Source organism: Hemicordylus capensis, chromosome 9, assembly GCF_027244095.1.
Source record: "Hemicordylus capensis ecotype Gifberg chromosome 9, rHemCap1.1.pri, whole genome shotgun sequence".
Lineage (NCBI taxonomy): Eukaryota > Metazoa > Chordata > Lepidosauria > Squamata > Cordylidae > Hemicordylus > Hemicordylus capensis.
The window spans coordinates 31,133,470-31,155,877 of record NC_069665.1 but is presented as its reverse complement, the minus strand read 5'-3'; the positions used below and the strand labels follow the sequence as shown (position 1 = coordinate 31,155,877).

At 43.3% G+C, this 22,408-nt stretch overlaps 1 protein-coding gene across 2 annotated transcripts in view; it reads left to right on the top strand.

The window, feature by feature from the left end:
* Positions 1–22,408, top strand: part of ANKRD11 (ankyrin repeat domain containing 11) — a 174,175-nt gene that overhangs the window by 17,452 nt on the left and 134,315 nt on the right. For both annotated transcript variants that reach the window (XM_053270483.1, XM_053270482.1), the window contains exon 2: positions 3,763–3,841. The gene's annotated coding sequence lies outside the window, so the exon portion shown is untranslated. The remainder of the gene's footprint in view (positions 1–3,762; positions 3,842–22,408) is intronic.

Genomic DNA, 22,408 nt, shown 5'->3' with positions numbered 1-22,408 from the left:
CTAATAACCTGCGTAGGCTTTTTCATAGTCTATTAGGGTGACCGGCTTCCAGGAGTGGTCAGCCCCTTACTAGGCAAATGGGTGCCGTGTGTCATTTTGGAAAGTCTGGTTGGGACGTATATTTTGCCAACATCTCTCCTCTTTGAACTGACAAGACCTAATAAAAGCAGTGTACAGTGGGCTCTAGTCTTAGGCTTCCAGATAAAATTGTGAACAAAAGCTTCCGTTACACTGCTCGGTAAATCCAGGATGTTTATAGATTTGTTCAGCAATTGTGACTGGAAGAGTCGATAACTTGTCAACTGGGCTGAACCAGTGACATCTCGCTTGAATGTTTGCTTCTTTTGTGCAAGAAGTGGGGCTTGGCATGGGGTTTTTTGAATGGCTGGGGCAGGACCCTTCTTAACAGAATGAGTCTATTTACCTACAATTCTCTAATAATGTAGTACTAATATAAAGGGCTGCAGCAATTCAAAGAGCTGTCAACCTGTTTGGAGCTGAAACCTGGCCACCTCTAATGTGAAGGCTTTTCATGCTTTCGGTTGTGTTCAACATATCTGGACATCTCCTAGAAATTCCACTGTGGGGCATCAGGAAATGTCAGACTTGTGATCAGGGTTTCTGGATTTTGGATGCTATGATTTTTTTAGTAATCAAAGACCAAAGTTAAGTTGTAATGAAAGTCATAGTAGCATATCTTCTATAAGCCAGGGGTGTAGCAAGGTTGGAGTGGGCCCCGAGACAAGATTTTAAAATGGGCCCCTCGCTGATATACACACACAAACACACTTCACAGTATTTAGTGCACTCACACTCACATCCCTATTCTGAATACGGTGAATATCTAGTTTACATTTAATCTAGTTCACAGGAGCGGATCCAGCAGGAAATTACAGGGGGTGCAACAAGAATTTCCCCACTATAAAAGACTTATCCCCCCACCATATAAATATTGGGGCTTGGATTTTCTCTTTCTTCCAAGCAGGGGAGGAGCACAAGACACCAGGAGAACCAATAAGGCTGGGAGAAAGGTTAACCCTTTTTTTTTTTACTGTCTGCTACTGCTGATCTCCAAGAGACTCAACATAATTCATAGGGGGTGCAACACAGGTGGGTGGGGAGTCATGTGACGTGCCTTGGGGGGGGCCTCAAGGCAATGGGGCCCCAAGACAACTGTCTCCCCTTGCCTAATGGTAGTTACGCCCCTGATATGAGCCATTGTGTTATAGTGGACAGAATATTGAATGTGGATTGGAGAATCTAGATTCAGATCCGCACTTAGCAATGAAGCTCACAAGATGTCTTTAGGGCAGTCACACCCCCTTGCACTGGTTGTGAGGATAAAGTGGAGTGATTTCCTGAACTTGGAGGAAAGGCCAGATACAAATGTGAAAATTATGTGAAGGTGAAGGATACTTGTGTTTTCCTACTGTAATAATTCTGCATAGTGTACAGGGCCTGTACAGTCTTGTCCATAAAAATAGGTCCAATAAAATGTATTGCATTACCTGCTTCGTTGCTTTGTGGTATCTCATACAGCCTCCTTACTGTTTAGAATTGCAAAAGATCTCTGTGGCAGCTAACAGAAATAGAAGTGAAACATTATAAAGGCATTTTGCTTTGTCTTTTTAAAAAAGTGCTCTTGTGAAAGCTAATTGGCCCTTTGCTTTCCGTCTCAGCCCTCCTTCCCCATCTGTTCTTCACTTTCCTCAGTTCCCTGGAAGTTCCATCTACCACCTGTCCCCTAAATGTCCTCCCCTTTCCCAGATAGTCCTCTCTAGATTGTGTTTGCACATGGTACTTCTTGCTTCACATTCTTGGTAACCTACCTCAGAGGCTGCCGGTCTGGTTTCTCTTTTCTGCTTGGGTCTGTTCTTAAAAATGTGAACTTAGGAACATAAGAACTTCTCGGCAGGTAGCTGTATTCAAGTAAAACCAGCCCTGAGGCCTGCTGTTCCTAGTTGCATGTGGTTGACTGTCTGTTGTTTGGGAGCACCATGTTAACAGAGCAACAAATACACGCTGGGTTTTCTCAGTGCTGGCTTGCTTGGTAGTGCCAAAAGGGAGCCGACTTGCATATGAAGGGAGATGGAGGATGGCTGAATGAAGATATGCTGAATTGGCTGCAGGACCAAACAAGCAGCTCCTATTTCTGTGTGGGGAACTTCAAGCAGCAGTGTGGACATTTTACTTTAGTTCAGTGTCCTGCTGTGGCTTAATTTTAGCAAGTGTTGGTGGTTTAGTAAGCTGGGATACTTGTAAGGACTGCTCACAATCTGCTTGGACACTTTTTAAAAACTTGCAGAGGTTCTTTCCAAAAGGAAAGGAAAGTCTGCACTTGGCTCGGCATAGATTTCACCCTGTTGTCTGGCTTGGTTTGTTTTGCATTGTAGCACATTGGTTCACTTGGCTTGTGCTGCCATGGTTGCTGCTGTTTGTGGGTATTTGCAAAGTCATTTGAGTGAACCAGCAGTACCTTGAAATACCAAGATACTACCATGCACGTGTTTTACTCATAATTGACAGACAGTGAGCTGGACCCTATAGTACACACCTGTGTCGGACGCCCATGTCTAATCCTTTTTAAATTGGACTTGAGTTCTTTTGCTTATGTCCCAGCTGGCCTCCCATCTAAGGGGACTTGCAGGAGCCTCGGCAGCAGAATGCATTCTGGGTCCTCAGGTCGACCTCTGGCCATTACTGCTGCATTGCTAACACTTCATCTTTATGCATCTTCTTTCCTATTAGAGATTGACTTTTTCTATTGTATGTGTAGCTGCCGAATGCATAAATCTTTGCCTTTTATAGGTTAGTCTTGGCTTTTTTGACCCAAGAACGGCTGGTTTCTCTGCAGTTATGAGTCATAGCCTGCTTGTTCTAGAATGCTAATAGCAGACTTCAGCAATGCTTTTTGGTGATTTTTTTTTTAATGGCTATGAGGATATTTTAAAAAGGAGGGGTGGGTTTTTTTAGAACTTGGAAATATTAACAAATGAATGTTTACAAACACTACTATGGGATAGTTATGCAACTGACAGTGATATTACTTAACATTTACTTGTATTTATAGAATAGTTACTGTTTGTGTACTGTGTTTAAATCTGGACAATAGATAAGGTGGTATATTTTTCTTGTGCTGTGATCAAGATTGCTGCATGCTTTCTTTCCATTTCCTTGTCTAGTAAAATCCTTAATTTCTGAGAATAGCAAGGATGATTAGTAAACAAGTTATGTAATTTGGTGAATCCCAGGTTCTCAATCAGCAGCTTGTTACAAGGGTTTGCATAAATTAAATGTCTGAATTTAATTTTTATCTCACCCACCCACCCCCTGCCAATGCCAAAAATGCCGACAGCTTTTCCCTTTCTTTTTATTTTGGTTTTTTGGCAGAATTTTTGTCAAACTTCATTTGAATCATTTTCTCTGCTTTGTGAAAATTGGAAACTTTTCTGAGATGAGAGCATATTTTACGGGTGAGAGGGAAACCTTGATTGTGAAGCTGCATCTTTCATGATAGACCTATGGATAGGTGTTGCACCAGAAAACTAAGTTCCATAAAAATGTATACTTGTATCACCCCTTCATAGCCTGGCTTGATATGTTTTTTGAGCCAATCCTAATGATGTCCTATTGAAGTAGCAAAGTGCCCTGGGAATACAGAATAGCTCTCTGGATGTATCAGGTATACAAACCGTAACCCTTCTCTCTGAAGGCAGAATTGTAAGTCTTAATATTTATGCAAGCTAATTTTTTGTCTTTCAGAATCAGATCGTTTTGGGGAACACACCTTGGTTGGATTTTATCTATGTCCTGCTAACTGCTACTTTCAGCTATGGAGTCGGTAAATATTTTGCTGTCCTTTCCCCCTAAGCTGTTTTATTCAACAAGGAAAAATGCTTATGTGAAAGTGAATGCAAGACCAAAATATGACTTTGAATTGCGAAAGTGGTTTTTCATTTACTCTTCTTTGCTCTAAATGTTTAAACGGGTGATGTTAGAACAGCTGAATAGGAGTTGGTCGGTTTTGTGATGCAGGGAAAAGTCTTCAGCTTAAGCTCTTTTACATTGTTTTAATGTAATGTAGTAATGCAATTGTAACAAGTTGCTTTTGCCTCAGGGCTCATTACTGTAAGGGACTGCTCCCCATTGTCATTCCAGAGTAATATAGAACAACCTTGCAAATAGGGCTTGGAGATGAGGTTGCTTCGCTTTCTCTCCCTTTTCCCAGGAGGGAGCTTGTTTGCGAGAAGGTCATGTCTGCTGGCAGTTGTTACTTGCCACAGGTGACCAACCAAGTGCCTAATTGCAAGGCAGGTTTTGTGGTGATGTGCAGGTCCTTGGCTGCTGACTCCGCAGTCTGTCTGCAGACAAGCATGTCAGGCCCTTGGCCATCTCGGCCCCTAAATCAAAGGATTTCACTCAGGAATTAGCCTGCCCTGTTTTGTGTGTGTGCTGCTGCTGATATTAATATGGAACTTGGAGACGGTAGACATCTGTGTTGGCTTTTGCCCATAGCCTTTGTCAACTACTGCTGGGTTTTTAAAAAGTGAAAAGTTGGGTGTGACTGAGAGAAAAAGGTATTTCCTTTTGCTCTGAGTATCCATTGCATAAGTGTGTTATCACACTGGCAAGGTATTGGCAACCACACCTTCTTCCTGTACCTTTCGGCATGACACAGTGCACTCATGATGATCCCTTAGGGTATTCAGGGAGGTCTTGCTAGATATCTCTTTCAGGGGAGAAGGGATTCGGGTTCAGGTTAGGAGTGGGTTGGAATGGACAGGGAGATGTGAGCTCAGCCAGCCCAAGTGGTTGGCTCTCCAGGAAGGGGGTGGAGCCCCGGAGCGGATAGGAGTGTGCTGGCTCTGTCACCATGGTAACGGGGATGCTGCTAAGGGACCACCAGGGAGTCTTGTGAGAGAGTGCGGAAGAGACATTTGTAAATGACTCAGACTCGTAATGTGCAGAAGGGACATCACAGCTATCAGCAAGGAATGTAAAATTTCCACCACACTAATTTCAGACACCATATTCTTCCATAGCAACCCCAGTATTCTTTGGTACACAGCCATATGACTGGGAGAGATTCTCTGCAATAATGTGTCTATGAAGAACCATGAAGTGCAAGGACCCGGGGTATTTGCACCAACTGATGAGCAATATCCATAAGCCATCCAAGACACTTGGAAGATGCAATATCCGTTCTGACTTGGATGCCAAGATTTTTGCGGCACTGGAACTGGATGTTGCCGACGCACCGTCTGGTCTTGTTATATTGGATTGTTTTCAGACTCTGTTGCCTGAGGAGTTGGACAGGCTGCTTGGAAGGTTGAGGTCTACCATGTGTGTCCTCGACCCTTGCCCTTGATGGTTGCTGAACGCTTGTAGGAAGGGACTGGGTCTGTGGGTGGTGGTGGTGGCAAATGCCTCTTTGGTGGTCCCCCCTTGCCTGAAGGAGGCAGTCATTAGGTCCCTCCTTAAAAAGCCCTCATTGGACCCAGACGACTTAAATAACTTTTGACCAGTTTCAAACCTTCCCTTCTTGGGCAAGGTGTTGGAGAGCGTTGTGGCGTCTCAGCTCCAGGCAGCCCTGGATGAATCTGATTACTTAGATCCTTTCCAGTCTGGCTTCTGACCTGGATATGGGACTGAAACTGCCTTGGTCACCCTGGTGGATGACCTACGCTGGGAGATAGACAGAGTGTCACTCTGTTGATTCTCCTGGACCTCTTGGCTGCTTTCGATACCATTGACCATGGTATCCTTCTGGGATGTCTCTCTGGGTTGGGACTTGGGGGCACAGTTATACAGTGGCTCCGTTCCTACCTAGGGGGTCGTACTCAGAAGGTGGTGCTGGGAGATGCTTGCTCCACCCCTTGTCCTTTGGCCTATGGGTTGCCACAGGGATCTATTCTGTCCCCCATGCTGTATAACATCTATATGAAGCCCCTGGGAGAGGTCATCTGTGTGTGCTGCAGTGCCATCAATATGTTGATGACACCCAGCTCTGCCTATCTTAAGTCAGCAGACACCAGGGAGGCAGTGGATGCTCTGAAGCGGGGCTTGGAGGCTGTTCTGGACTGGATGGGGGCAAACAAGCTGAAACTCAATCCAGATAAGACGAAAGTGCTCTGGGTTGGTAGAGCTGATCATCTGAGTAATGAGGTAAATCTGGTGTTAGAAGGGGTCACGCTCCACCTGAAAGACAAAGTCCGCAGCCTAAGGGTGCTTCTGGACCCAACGCTGTCCTTGGAGGCACAGGTGGCGGCAGTGTGCAGAAGTGGCTTTTACCAACTACAGCTGGTACGCTAGCTGCAACCCTACTTGGAGAGGTCGGACCTGACCTCAGTCACTCATGTGTTGGTAACATCCAGATTGGACCACTGCAATGTGCTCTACGTGGGGCTGCCCTGGAAGACTGTTCGGAAGCTTCAACTGGTTCAGAATGCTGCCACAAGGATGCTCATGGGTGCAAGTCATTTCATGAGTATTACACCCATCCTGCATCAGCTTCATTGGCTACTGGTCTGCTTCCAGGCTAGATTCAAGGTGCTGGTATTGACCTTTAAAGCCCTACATGGCTTGGGGCCGGGATACCTGTTGGACCGCATTCGCCCATATGAATCTGCCAGGGCCCTCTGATCATCATCTCAGGCCCTGCTCATGACCCCACCACTAACAGAGATCTGGTTGGCGGGGACTAGACACAGGGCCTGTTCATTTGTGGCCCCTCAGCTTTGGGACGCCCTCCCTGAAGAGCTTCGCCATGCTCCCTCCCTCAGTGTTTTTAAAAAACATCTTAAAACACACCTTTTTAAGGAGGCTTTTTAATATCATTAATTTGTTATATCTGGTAGGTTCTTTAGCGTTTTATAATTTTCAGTTTTAATTTAAACCTAATAATTGTTTTTAATCTGACTTTTAAAAAAACTTAATTTTATTACTTGTATCTGTGTCTATGTTATTGTTGTAAGCCGCCCTGAGCAGTATTGCACTGGAGGGGCGGGGTATAAATATTATGAATAAATAAATAAATAAATCCCTAGGTCTCAACATACTCTTATTATTGCAGGCAACCAAGTCCTTTGCATTTCTGAGTAATAGGTGGAATTGTAGTGCTGGTGTGGCTTGTGCACCATTTCAGTGGAGATACTTTCAATAGTGTATTTATTGTATTCAGCAGTGCAGAAATACTTGCACCGGCACACCTTTTAGCTCTCCAGGGCCCTAAAGTGCTGGGATCATTTTGTGGAAAATGCCACACCATTAAAGAATTTGACTATCAAGCTGAATTTCCTAAAAAGCAATTCCTTTAACTAACCCTGTTTACATTTCCAGAGTGGTACTAGTACCCACAGCAAACATGAAATAAAAGTGCTCATAGACCTTAGTAAGAACAGTTGGACTTCAAATAAATTAATGGAAAGTGGAATTGAAAAATCCAGCAAAGCTGACAAACCTTTGGAATACTTAGACACTTGCACCACACTAATGAACATTCCTTATGTTGGTGGTGTTGCTTGGTTGAAAAGCATGTTGCTGCACAGAGTTAACAGGCTGCCTTGGCTTGTGTTTAAGGGCAGCTGCTTTTTTATCACCCACCTCCTCCTCCTCCTCCAGAATTAATGATGTAGGATTTGGTGGCTTGAATGTTTCAATAATGCAGAAATCTAGTGTGAGCTGGCAGCCGGTATCATTCTCACATCTCATAATTTTCATTAGAGACGTCAGCAGGTCAAGGATTCCCCTGAGCAGGAGTGGTTCAGATGTGTTGGACTTCAGAAGAGTAAACTTCTCAAAAATGAGGGGACTGGTAAAAAGGAAGCTGAAAGGGAAAGTCAGGCAGGTCGAATCACTCCAGAAAGCATGGAAATTATTTAAAACCACAACAATAGAAGCTCAGTTGGAATGTGTACCAGGTAGAAGAAAAGGTACCACCAAGTTCAGGAGGACACCAACGTGGCTAACAAGTAGTCAGGAAGCTGTAAACGAGGAGAAGACTTCTTTCAGAAAATGGAAATCCTGCCCAAATGAAGAGAGCAGAAAGGAACATAAGCTCTGGCAAAAGAAATGCAAAGAGACAAAAAGGGATGATTAAAGAGTTTGAGGAGCATATAGCTAGGAGTGTCAAGGGGAATTACAAAAATTGTTTAAATAATATCAGAAGCAGAAAACCTGCCAGGGAGGTGGTTTGACCCTCAGATGATGAGGGTGTGAAAGGGATTATTAAGGAGGATAAGCAGATTGCAGAGAAGTTGAATGAGTTCTTTGCATCTGTCTTTATAGCGGAGGATACTGACCATATACTCGCTCCCGAATGGAGCTTTTCATGCTTGGAGGCTGAAGAGCAGGGCTAATTTGAGGTGACGAGAAGAGAATGTTCAAACTCTAGTTTTGAAAACTAAAATTAATAAATCACCAGGGCCAGATAGCATCCACCCAAGAGTTCTAAAGGAACTCAAATGTTAAATTGCTGGTCTCCTAGCAAAAATGTGTAACTTGTTCAATCAGGCTCTGTACTGGAGGGTTAGCTAATGCAAAGTAGCTAATGCAGCTCTGGTTTTCAAAAAAGAATCCAGGAAACTACATGCTGGTTAGCTTAATCTCTGTTCCAGGTAAATTGATGGAAAGCTTACTTAAGGACACAATATTTACACATATAGAAGAACAGGCCTTGCTGAAGGAGAACCAGCATGGCTTCTGTAAGGTAAAGTCTTGCCTCACTAACCTTTTGGAGTTTTGAGAGTGTCAAAAGACATGTGGATAAAGGTGATCTAGTTGACATAGTATACTTGGACTTCCAAAAACGATTAACAGAGTTCCCCACCAAAGGCTCTTGAGTAAACTTAGCAGTCATGGAATAAGGTGACAGGTTCATTGGTAACTGGTTGAAGGACAGGAAACAGCAGGTAGGAATAAATGGACAGTTCTCACAATGGAGAGAAGTAAAAAGTGGGGTCCCCCAGGGATCTTTATTGAGACTAGTGCTCTTTAACTTGTTCATAAATGATCTTGAAGTTGGTGTTAGCAGTGAACAGTGTTCCCTGTAAGAGGGAATCCTAGATTTCGTTGACTACAGCTCCCAGAATCCTTAGCTGCAGTGGGCTTTGGCTGAGGATGTTGGGAGCTCTATTCAAGAATGTCTAGGATTTTGTGTTAGAGGGAACACTGGCAGTGGTGGCCAAATTTGCAGATGACACTAAACTACTTAGGGTAATGAAATCCACAACAGATTCTGAAGAGCTCTAAAAGAATCTCTCCAAACTAGGTGAGTGGACATAACATATGAACAGCTCTGCTGGATCAAGCCCAAGGAGGCCTATCTAGTCCAGCATCCTGTTTCACACAGTGGCCCACCAGATGCCCCCAAAAAGTCCACAGGAAAGAGGTGATGGCATGCCTTCTCTCTTGCTATTGCTTGCCTGTAACTGGTATTGAGTCATTTTGCCTCTGAGGCTGTACAAACTAGTAGCCACTGAGAAACCTGTCCTCCATTAATTTGTCTAAGCACCGTTTAAAGCAATCCAAACCTAGTGGCCATCACCACATCTCATGACAAAGAATGCCATAGATGAATTATGTGCTGTGTGAAAAAGTACTTCCTGCTAGGGATCATTAGGAATGTGATTGAAAATGCTAATATTATAATCTATGGTGTGGCCACATCTGGAGTACTGCATACAGTTCCGGTCACTGTATCTTAAGAACACTGTAGAACTGGAAAGGGTGCAGAAGAGGGCAACTGAGATGATCAGGGGCCTGGAGCACCTTCTTTATAAGGCAAGGCTACAGCATCTGAGGCTCTTTAGTTTGGAAAAGTGGCAATTCTGGGGAGACATGATCAAGGTGTAGAGAGAGTGCACAGAGATTTTTTTTCTTCCTCTCAACACTAGGACCAGGAGTCATCTCATGAAACTGAAGGCCAGGAAACTTAGGACCAACAAAAGGAATTGCTTCTTCACACAGCACATAATTATGGAATTTGCTGCCACCGGATGTGGCCATGGCCACTAGCTTGGATGGCTTTAAAAGGTGCTTAGACAAATTCATGGAGGACAGGTCTATCAGTGGCTACTAGTTTGGTGGCTATAGGCCATTTACAGCCTCAGAGGCAGAATGCCTCCAAATATCAGTTGCAGGGGAGCAACAGCAGTGGGGAGGGTGTGCCCTTGCCTGTGGGCTTCCCAGAGACATCTTGGTGGGCTGTTGTGTGAAGCAGGATGCTGGACTAGATAGGACTTGGGCCTGATCCAACTGGGCTGTTCCTGTGTTGAGATTGAGATGGTGGATTCGGCAGTCCCCCCCACCCCCGAGTTCATTGTGGATGTGTAGGTGTAAGATTAAAAGGGAGAATATGGTAGTGCTGCTAAGCAGAATTGTTTTCCAGGCTCAAGTCTTGCCTTGTTCTGACCTCCCAAGAAGAATGCAATTATAAAGCTGAGACCCATCGTGAAAAGGCAATTTCAACTCATCCTTTCAGAATTAAATGGTCTTCTGAAAAGCCACATGTTGCAATGCAGGTAGAATTGCTTAGAGAAAATGGGGCCACATCTTGGTATTCATTCAACACAGCCTTTTCCATTAGCAACACTTCAGCTTTGGTATCGTAGAATATTTACTGATTTGTGAATGAATGGGGTGGTGGCATTGCTACTTTAGAAGGAAAAGATTTGTAAGATCAGAATGCCGTCAAATATATTCTTGGATGCAGCACAAGGAACTAAAGGTGCTTGTAGTTACTCCAGGCTACTGGTATTGATGAAGAGTGCACACTTGTAACCTGATCATTCTGCCTTCTTTCCTGTAAAATCGTCCCGCATGAGTCCAACCCTCCATAAATTAACAGGATGGACATCTTACAAACACTCATAAATAAGATATTCTCACTACTGTGAGGAATGAATTGCAGCGGGCAGATCTGAGGAGGATAGAATATAGGAAAGACTTGGATGTCAAGCCCCATCCGAGGAAAACTGTTCTCCTCCTAGTGCTGGCTTCTCTTTGTGAGGATGTTCTGGGTCTGGAAGGAGGTGGCGGCGGGGGGTGGGGTGGGGGGCTTGCTGCCAGCCTTCAGTCTTCAGAAAGTGGCATGAAGGGTTGAGAGTTGGGGCTGGAGGCTGATCCTTGGGTTACTTTCCTTTCCCAGTGTGTGTTGCCTTTCAAAAGTCTCTTGAAAACTGTACTTCTTCCAGGTGCTGAAAGTATGCTGTGCTGGGATGTCTCCTAGTCCACCCATGTAAGACTCATGGGCTACCACTAACAGCTGTTTAGGAGGAAGCAAACGGGCTCTATGGTCTTCAAGGCTAGTCTTCTACTTAGGCAAGTGGAATTGACTTGCTGGAGTCGAAAGCATCTTTAAAGTTTCCCTGCAATTGCTATTTTTTGGCAATGTATCCTTGCTATAGGATATGTATAATTGGCTTATCCGGTGGTCAGAAGGCAGCCTTTAGGATCTCTTGCTCCCTAACTGGTTGTGTTAGACTGCTGGTGCAATATGCTGGAACTTCCTTCTTTCAGTCTGCAGTAGTTTAGCTTCTGGTCTGTGGTGGCAGGAAATACTTGCATTTGTATACTCTTTAGTGTAATTGCTGGGAATCCTTGCTTTGAAGATTTTCTCACTTAAAACAGTGTAGTAGTTAACTTGCTTGGAGTAAGCCATTTGTAACTGCGACTGATAGAATCTTTTCCCTGGGTAGGGGTGTGTTTTCCATGTTAAACGTGTCTGCTTTAAACACAGGAGACTTTTACGCTTAGATTCTAACCAGTCTTTAGCTAGTGTCTGTGTAGAATTTGAAAACATAAATAGCAGCATCGCACTTCATCCAAGGAGGCTATGCTTGGCTGTGGCATGGGACGGCAAGCGTGATGGTCAGAGGGGCGGAATTAAATGGAGCATGCCATAGTGCTCTTCCTCACCAGATGTGCATCCTTGGCTGCTTCATGCCAAACCAACACAAAAGCTGTCTTGTCCTGATCCCTGTGAGGCCTAGAATTCAGGATGTGTACACTTCCTTCCTGTCCTGCACTCTTCAGTAAGTAACTGGAGTAAGTTTGAACGAACTGCAGCAGTTAAGATCTGAGTATTCTGTTGCTGGCAGTACCACAGGCTTCTTGTGGCAGGGCTCTTCTGTCCCAACTGGTCCACTTTATAGTCACCTTTATTTTATTTTTATTTTTTGGTCTCAGGAGTTGATGTGTTGGTTTGAATGTGCTGTTGCTACAGGAGAGGCACATTAATACAGTTCAGCTGTATTAATACAGTTCAGCTGTTGATGTGACACTTCTGTTCCTGCCTTGGGGCAAATTAGACAACAAGAGTTCTCTCTTAAAGACATTGTGGATGGGGAAGGAAGAGGATGCAGGCTGAATAGTTTCACAGTTATTTAATAATTTGAATTGCAGGATGTGTGTCTGATACAGTTAAACGGGCAAGGAAAAATCCAAATAAGGCAGAGCTTGATGCACTGGCCTTTGGTTGAAATATTGCAGCAGCCTTCAGGAATACATACTGATTCTTTAGCATGCTTTGCAGTCTATGTGCAGTTGCTGTGTAGGATTGAATTTGGGATATAAAATGCCCTTTACAGTGGAATAGCATGCTTGCTTTGAAATGAGTTCAGCGGGACTTGCTCCTCCTGGAGTGTACTTGGGATTGCAGTCTTGGCCTTCTGACTCTGAAGCACCTTTTTCTTGTTTAAACCATCTTCCCTATAAGCTTGATGCCGCAAAATGGTGGCAGCACTCAAAGTGTTAATTCTGTGAGAAGTGCTCTTATTGTGCTGCTTGCAGAAAACCAGATGAACCTGCAGCCATTCCTGTTGTCCTCACTTGCAGTGCTTTCAGGTTGCTGGGTTCACCTATAAACATGATGTGTGATTCTCTGCTCCATATGGGTATAAATAAAGGCATTTTGGAACAGAAACTTAATTTCCAGGGGAAACCTAGCAACACCAGTCCTGGAATAACTAGCACTGACAACATGGCTTCTATTCCCTTTTTGTTTTGAATAATTTATTTTTATATTCTGCTCATCAACAAAACTCATAGTGGCTTCCAACAGGCATAGAAACAAAAATTTACAATAAAATATTCAGTATACATCTGATGTCTAGGGATGAAGTAAATTTAGAAAAGAACTAGATAAGTTCTAAATATGGCCCCTTGAAAACTGCTGCAGGCTCATCTCCTGCGTTTAATCTTTTTATGATGATGAAAAGGGATAAACCTTGAGTACTGTAAGCTGAGCATACCAGAGGATGACTTGATTAAAATCATATGTGACAAGTTAACATTTTAATGACTAATGCTGCTATGAATCTTGGGAGTGGATGAGCTAATTTTAGTTCCTCTCTCCAGAGGCAGAGTTAGGAAGTGGAAGAGTCATCTGGGGCCACAATTCCCAGTCCTGGGTGCTTGAACAATCGGTGCTGCTCTTCCTGTTCCCCAGCCCGTCTTTCATTTCATGCCGCCTTACAAATGGCAAAATGGTGGACGAGGCTCCAGGAGAGCCATCTGACATGCATTAGATTTGTGTACCACATGATATACTGTGTGTCCCCTGTGCTGATCGGTGTGGTATTTTTTTAACTGTCTGAAATCTGCAGCCAGCTCAGTTCTCAAGCCACGAATATTTACTCTCAAAAGTTTTAAAGGAGAGCCTAGGGGACCCATAGAATCTTGATTAATGTGGAAAAGGTTATAACATGAAAGGTTCATTCATTCATTAATTCATTCATTTATTAAATTTCTTACTTACTACCTCCTCCAAAGACTCCCATACCAATAACAATTATTTTTAAAAACTATAATAATTAAAGGGCAAACGCCTAGCGAAACAACAGGTGGGTCTTAAGAAGGGCTTAAAAGCAGCCAGGGAGGGGCTGAACGAATCGGGGGGGGGGAGAGTGTTCCAAAGAAGAGGGTTGAATATATTCGACTATATATTTAGTCAAAATATACTCAAAATATCTCTGTAGATGGTGTAAATGCTCTAATTTTGACTTTAGTGGCTAGATTAACCAATTGGTAACCTTTAAAAAGGAAATATATGAAATACTGGGTACTTTATCTAAATCCTGGTTGGTAATCATTCTTGGTGATTTAAAACCATGGTTTATGTAAATCCTGCCAGACAGTGGGCCACTGTTGCCATTATGTCACTTACTCTCCCCCCAGTCCGTTCTGGTGGTATTCATAATTCCTTATCCCCACCCCCAGTTTCCTAGATTTTAAAATACAGTTCTGAGTTTCACCCTAGTATATATTTGCAGATGCCGAAACCCAGCATTCATGCCTTTTCTTCCTATTTTCAGTCACTCTTTTTGCTTACCATCCTGGAAGTACCCTGTTATGGAAGATAGGCTTCTGGTTCAGTATATTCTTGTGAGGGCAACTGATTTAATATCAGCTCAGCAATACTTTTGTATTGACATATTATTGTGTGAACAATAAGTGTGGGGACAAGTTTTTGTGAAATGCTACTTGGGAGTGACATTTCTGCTGGCATATAGACCTTTTCTGCCTGTCTGCCTTGCATGCCCTGTTGACTTGCGTGCCAGTCTTGGTGGTTAGCTTAACATCTTAAGTTGTTGAAAGATTCTTAACAATTCTGACTATCTTCTGGTAGTGCTAAACTTATTACTGCAGTCTTGCAAGGAATAGACTTCCTCTTTGTGTTGCACAAACAGAATAAAATCCATTTGTTGTACTTAGCAATCTTTTTTTGCCTCATTCTTGCAGTCTTGCCAATATCCTGTGTTTGTTTTTCACAGGAAAGCTTTTAACTTTTCCTTAATGCAAGTTGAATTGTGATAGCTTCTGCTTATGTTAATGTTTTGCAGTTGTAACCTAGGATGAATATATGCAGAAGCTAAGCTTTCTACTACTTTTTCAGATAATGGACAGATCTTGACTGAAAAAGAATGTCCCTCTGAATTAGTTTCAAACTTGCTCCTTCTTGGCGAGCGCTTCCTCGAACCCCAGAGCAGCTGGCACAAAAACCCCTGTGCATTGCAGAGGATTCTCAGGCATGCTTTTGAGATGCCCCCTCAGGCCTGGCCAGTGCCTTGGTTGCCCTGCGTGGGGTGGGCACACACCTTGGAGAAAACCCCACTCTTCTGATGATGCACATAGAAGGTCAGTAGTGATCGGTAGTATTGGTGATCTCACTGAGAAACAGGCAAGTCTTTAGCTCCGTGGGCTAAAGGATCTTGGTTTTATCTCTCTTGGGGTTTATGGTTCTTCTGTATTGGTTGACCAGCGTTTTTAGACCGTTTTGTTGAAATTTTTGATTCTCTCAGCAGCCCTTGGACCACAAAGTCTCTCTACACATTTTTTAACAAATCTACCCTGCTAACCTTGCAAAGCAACCCAGAATTTCCTGGAACACAGTTTGAAACCACAGATGTTGACTTGATATGATCGGATTCCATACTTCTCTAACTTGTTCAAATCAGCTAACCTTATTCAAACCAAACTGAGACCAGAGACATTCTCATCTCCTTGCCCTCTCTTTAAATTTTAGTTTTCCTCTTAAAATAAAATTGTGACAGAGGCTGTGCTTGCTGGTAGATTATTATTGACAAATTAGATTCCAATTCGTAAATTCTTGCAGAGATGAAATGTGTAAATTCCTAGGATTTAGAAATGTGTGTGCTTGAATATCTGCTCAGCCAAACTTTGTGTCCAGGTATATGTGTGTGTGTGTGTGTGTGTGTGTGTGAGAGAGAGTGATCTTGTGTTGCAGTGATTAATTATGTGTTTGCTTTACATTGGTGGTCACAAAATGTTGATTGCTGTGATAATTCTTGGAGGTGTTTTGGAAGAATGGGGGCTAGCAGATTCATGAAGAAGATTTCTATACAAACACTCATCTGAAATGCTTGCTCTTTGTTCAGCTATTGACAGGTAGAAGTCGAAACCAGTGGAACAAATGGTTTCGATACAAGATGCATCCCGAGTGATTTTGTGTGTGTTGCATTTATCTCTTGTGCTGTTCTGAGGGCTTAGTGGCTTGGGTAGAACTCTGTGGCAGTCAGGTGTATTGTTCATGGGTGAGATGTCTGGCCACAGCTGTTTCTTGCATCGGTACTGAGAACTGTACCATTGTTTGAGGTGCTCCTTTGCAAGCTGAGGAGACCAAGCAACAGAATTCAGAAGCAGGTATGATCAAGATGGATAAAGTAGGTCTGGAGTATAAAGGCAGCTTGGCATTAGACAGCCAAGCTAGAAGACCAGAGCATGTGCATGGGGGCTCCTGTCGATGGGATATAGACATCTTGGGAAGTACTTTCATTGAACTGTAGGTGAAATTAGTATGGCCATGTTCGAAACAAGGACCATTTGCAAACATGTGGCAAGCCACTGGAAAAATAACCTTGGTTTCCAACCATAAATGGGCAATACAGTGCATCTTGTACTGAAATTTGAAATGGTCAGCTTGGGAATAGTGGGAACATTCAGATTGCTGCTTTCCAAGTCAATTAGAAAGTCATTAAGTTATTGAGGGGTACAGAGCTCAGATGGAAGAATACAAAAACATTATGGGTAGATAGCAAGACATGTCTGGATTGTCTCAGGCTGGGGATAAATACCAAGAACCTGGCTTGAAATGCTTGCCTGGGCAAATGGTTAGGAACCTTTTGCCTGTGGGTCTTGGACTCCATGTGTGAGATGCTTGACTCGCTTGTTCATTTTCTCATTGCTTCATGTTGGTTTGAAAATCAGTGAGTAAGATGGTGGTTTTTATTGGCTCTTCCAGCTTGTGCTGACACTGTGTGTGTGTGTGTGTGTGTGTGTGTGTGTGTGTAAAATATTTAAACAGCAAAACGTAGTTTCTCATCATTAGACAGAGCATGTTCTCATGAAACTTAGCTTGTACTCTGTAGCGACTGAACTTGATTCCTCAAACATATGAGAGATTTGGAATGAAAATGGCAGGTTAAGTAGTATGAACATGCATGAAGTCCTTGGAACGTATGCGGACTAGTGGAGGTGTGCTGCTAGGCAGCAGCACTGTTGCCATGATCATTTGGCAACGGGGACCAGCTGACCTAGCAAAGGAAAGGTTTTGGTTAAGCATATAAAATAGTATAGACATTATTAATACCTTAGAAAAGAAACAACCGTGTAAATTCAATTCCGGTGACAGTTCAAGGAGAGAGAAGGTGAGATACGGGCATACAGCAGCAGTGAGAAACACATCCCCCCCCCCCCGCAAGCCATGTTCTCATATTGAAAGTAGAAGAAAACCATTCACCACTGACTTGTTTTTAATAGATTGGTTAAAGTCTGGAATAGGAATTTCAGTTTGCTTCAGTACTGATTTGCAACCATTAGCTTGTTGAGTTTTAATTGTAAACTGCCCAGAGATTTTATATAGGGCAGTGTACAAATACAATTAATGTAATAAATAAGTAGCTTATACTGCTGAGTCCAGTTTTTATTATAGCCATGCAGCTAACTTTAAAAAAAAAAAAAAAAAAGCTTTGGACATGGCTTTTGGCAATTTTGGTAAAGAATAAAAGAAGGCTGCATGTTCTCCTGATTTGTTTTATTTATTAACCTGTAGTTTAAGCAGCAGGCCAGGTTTGTGGCTCTGTCCTTTTCCTTTCCAACTGCAATGTAATGCAAGCCTTTAAACATCCCCTTGGGTCCACACCCGGATCTGTAACACAACCAGTGCACAGAGGCATTGTTTGAGGTCCTGCATTCCGCTGAGATCAAAGAATCACTGGACCACATTCTCTGAACATCTGAAGCTGTTACAATCCTCCACAGCCCTTCCGGATCCAGGTGCTGCCCAATTACTAGGTTAAAGGCAACAAGAAGTGCTGCTTCTAGGCTTTTTTTGTTTAATTCTGACTGCTTTGATTCAGTACAGCTGGTGAAACAGATTTGGTTCAGGCATGTATGGTGGTAGCTTATTTCATGCCTAGAATTGTAATTATGTTCTTTCCTTTCAAGCTTAATGCTGTAAAAGATGGCTTCTAGTGTGCTTTACATAAAACCTATAAGTGTTAAACCACCAACATAGTGTAGAAAGCATTACCAAAATTTACCAACACCTATAAACTTCTTAATTGTACCTTTACTCCCTCTTTAGCATAGGCATGGGTTGCCTGCCTGCCTGCTTGCCTCCATGTCAACTGCAGTGATGCTGCTTCTAACTAAAGGTGCGAAAGAGATCATTCTGAAGACTTAATGGATGCTGTTGTGACTTGCCCAGCTGTCATTGACATCTGCCTGTGCAACTTGACTGTAGCATCAGCCTCCAAATTTTAGTGTTTAAAGCCTATTCATTATCTCCTAATCTCTTTGAGACACTTTAAAGCACAGCCAGTTGGTTTACTTGGTAAATGTGAATCTCATATACTTGATCTACACTAGGTGCAGGCAAATGTTTTGGACGGCAATGTAAAATGTTCCAGGCATCCTCTGCTATATAAAATTGGCTAGTCATTCAGAGTCTGGACAGATTCAGTTATGTTACACCCTACAACCTCAAGGGCATATTTTCAGGAAGCATGGGTGGCTGCAGAAAAAAGGGGATCACCGAAAATCACCCTTCCTCCACACAGTGAGAGATGCTCTTCCATGAGTGAAGTCCTAGTCTGGATGTGTGCAGTTAGTAAGACTGATGCTCAGAGACTTGCACAGGTGGGGGTTTAGGCTCCTTGGCCTCACCCCATTGACATGGTTAGGCAAGTTGTTTGGGATGATCTGAGTTGGGATTCTTTTTTTGAAGCATAAGTATGCAATGTGAGTTTCTGTGGGACAACTGTTCTTTGTGTCAGGGTGTTAATAAACGCTTCATTTCCCTTTGGGCTTGTTATTCTTGCAAATATACACCATGTCTTTCACTTAAGGAGTTCTTATCTGCAATGACAGCGACTGAAGAGTTAAGGCCAGGTGGGATGCTGCAGTATCTCCCAAACTTCCTATCTCCTGCAAATTAGGAACATAGGAAGCTGCCGTATACTGAGTCAGACCATTGGTCTATGTAGCTCAGTATTGTCTGCACAGACTGGCAGCGGCTTCTCCAAGGTTGCAGGCAGGAGTCTCTCTCTCACCCCTATCTTGGAGATGCTGCCAGGGAGGGGACTTGGAACCTTCTGCTCTTCCCAGAGTGGCCCCATTATCCCCTGAGGGGTATCTCTTCTAGTGCTCACACATCAAGTCTCCCATTCATATGCAACCAGGGCAGACCCTGCTTAGCTAAGGGGACAAGTCAGGCTCGCGACCACCAGACCAGCTCTTGTCCTCTTTCTGCACTGATTTGTCTCTGGAGAGGCCCAGATTGGTCATGAATCCCTTTATGGTGCGATGGATTCTGAGATATGTTATAGGATGCACACTTGGTTGCAGAGCACTGGCCACACCTTACGTTCTGCTGATGTAGGGTGACAGCGTGCCTAGAACACACCAAGCATTCCCCTGTAGATGGAAATGGGTGGTCAGCAGTAGTGGGTGAGGGGTGTCCAGGAGGTTTCTCTGCCTTTATTGAACTTGGGATTGAGGAGCCCTTGATGGGCTTCCAAGGAATTCCAGGCTTCTTCAGACCACAGGCTGAAAAGGACTGAAGTAAATATTGTGGTGTTGAAGGCTTTTTGATTAACATGCAAATTAGATGGGAGTTAGAAAGTGTAGGGACTGCATGATCATTTCCACTAGTCCTTCTCTAGTGCACAATAGTAAAGCTGAAACAGGTTGTTCCTGATTAAAACAGTTACGTCTTCTGCTCCCCAAAATATGTTTAAGAAGTGGGTGGATTGATTTAAATCAAGCTTCCTTATTGACGATGCATTTGGGAGCAGCCATGAACACAGTACTATTTAACACTTACTTAGTCCTACTGGTACTTACTTAGTCCTTAGTCTTGATAGTGGATGTCTGGAAAGATTGGTTGTGGTGTTGCACGTTCTTGCTGGGGTAGATGAAAGTTAATGGTTTACCCCTTCCTGTTGTGATTCTTCTAGAGAGGGATCTCTATAGACAGAAGCTTCGTGTCAAAATGTATACTCAATCTCGGTCAAAACTTGATGATTTTTTCAAATTGTGTTCATGGAAATGGTCCCTCAAAACTTGTTTGGGAACCAGATTGTAAACATGTGCACTTTTATGGTTAGCCCATTATCGCAACGTGGCTCAGAGTTTGGCTCATCAAAGAGGTTTTGGGAAGGAATCCTTTTCTGCTTGCTTCATTCTATATGAATTTGAATTCTTTTAGTTTGAAAAGTGATCACATGATTGTAGAAGAACTGTTAAAGTGTAGATGGCCTCCCTGCTTAGAAGTCCGTCTCTGCCCTAAACGCCACAGAGATGTTAGGTGGAATATGGATTCAGCTTTCCCTTTGGGGTTTTGGCCCTGTTTTTCTTGTGAAATGTCCTTTTGGTCTGCTGGAGAGGAGTCACATGTGTAAATTTACTCCTAGGCAGTGGGAGCACATTGAGTCGCAATTGCACAGCTCTCCCCTTAGGATCTGAAGTCCCTGCAGTGGGCATAAACCTTATGATGGGTAGTTTGGGCCTGGAATGTTCAGAGAGATGGATTTTAGGAAAGCAGCAATGCACAGTGGAACAGTAGCCATACAGGGAATGCTCCAAGATTGATATTGGTCACTATTTACTACGTTTTCTTTTGCTAATATGGGGAGCTTAAGTGGCTTTCCTTTTTGGAACAGTTAAAATAAAATTCTGTTGAAATGGATGGTTGTGCAGCTGTTTAAGGTAGCTTGCTGGATCCCACTTCAACAGTTCGAGGTAATGTTTGGAGAGTGGAAGTCCCAGTATGTAGGTCTTAGTGGGTTGTTTATCCAGACATCTGTAGTAAATGAAAGACTGTGTTATCAAGCTTCACAGATGCACTTCTGGGCTATAGCACTGCCTTTTACCTGGATCAGGTTACAACAGTCTGTCTTCATGGGAGCTTGGCACGGTGACCTCCAGTAGGGTGGATTGGGTTTTTCAGGATGGCTTCTGTGTCTTGAGATTATGCTACTGCTTGGGTAGAGCCATCACTTTCATTTCATGCACTCCACGGGGCTGATCAGTGTGCTGTCTGAATGGAACACTCCAGTTATTTGGTGCTTTCCGTTGCATCTTCCAAAAACAAATGGCCATTCTCTTAAACCCTTCTCAGGGAAAGGAGACCAGCCTGAAAGTGGGAAAAGAAGCAACTGTTCAGAGCAGAGACATTTCCCCTGTTAATTACAAAAGAGAAAACAATGTGAAGCATCTGTGAGTAACTAGAAACCCCACACTGATATAAGGAAACCTCAGGCTAGAAATACTATTCTCTACACAGACTCTCTAAAAATGTACGGGGGATGGCAGAATGCTCATGAAATGCTTCTGTGTGCCAGTTCCGAAGACGTTGCCATTTTTATGAGAACAAAGGGACTCTCCTGTACATGGAATGAACAGGTCTGGGAAAGATGGAGAGGAGTCCCACAAATCCTACAACAGAATGGGGCTGGTAGGATTTTTCTTTTTTCTTTTAACCAGTAGGCATTATTTATACGAACTCACCTGAAGACAAGTTGGACGAAAGGAAAGTCGTAGGAAAGACATACGTGGTGGCAGTTTGCCAGCTGAGGTTCTGTTCCTTCCAATTAAGTAGTAGGAGTGAGGCTCCGTCAGAGGAGTTGCCCTTATTTGTTTTTAGGCTCCTAAAACCTTGCCGTGCCTTTTCTGCTCTGTATTTTTGGTGCTGCATCTGAACTGTCATGTTGAAGGATATTCCTCTCGTTAAGCAGAAGGTAATTGATGAGGCTCTTCTTGAGGGGCCAGGCTTTCAGTGTGAAAACAGACTGAACCAGTCTGGGTGCTGTGGAGGTTGGGCTTTCCATCTGTATGACTGAAGGTAGCCGTGGCCTCTTTTCCTGTTGTGTCCAGGAAGCCTGACCTTTGGATTCTCCCCAGCCCACATCTGGCAGTGGCGGTGCAGCTTCTTTTAATGGCAGAGCAGATCTTTAAGAATTCAAAATCATCAGGAGCAGTGGACTCTGTGTGTTTAACTGCTGCAGCAAACCCTCAACATATGATGTTTATCATTCTAGCCAGTCTTAAAATCTTCAAATACACTTCAGTTTTTGCACTTACTTGCCTCTCAATTTTCATTTCAAGTTGCCCTTGCCTGAAGAGAAACAGGAAACAAATGTAGGTTGCTCAGAGTGCAGCTGTGGACTATAACCATGACCCAGAACCTCAGCTAAACTCCATTACTGTTTAAGCTAGAAGAGGCAAAACAAACAAAAATAACCATCCTAGCCATACAATGATTCCATATTGCAGCAGTCTTGACTCCTGGAGGAATGAATGAATCAGGAATTCTCTCCCTAAATACACTGCATACACTAGGGTATAGGGTTCAGAGTCTGGAAAACGCCATCTTTAATTTTTTTATTTT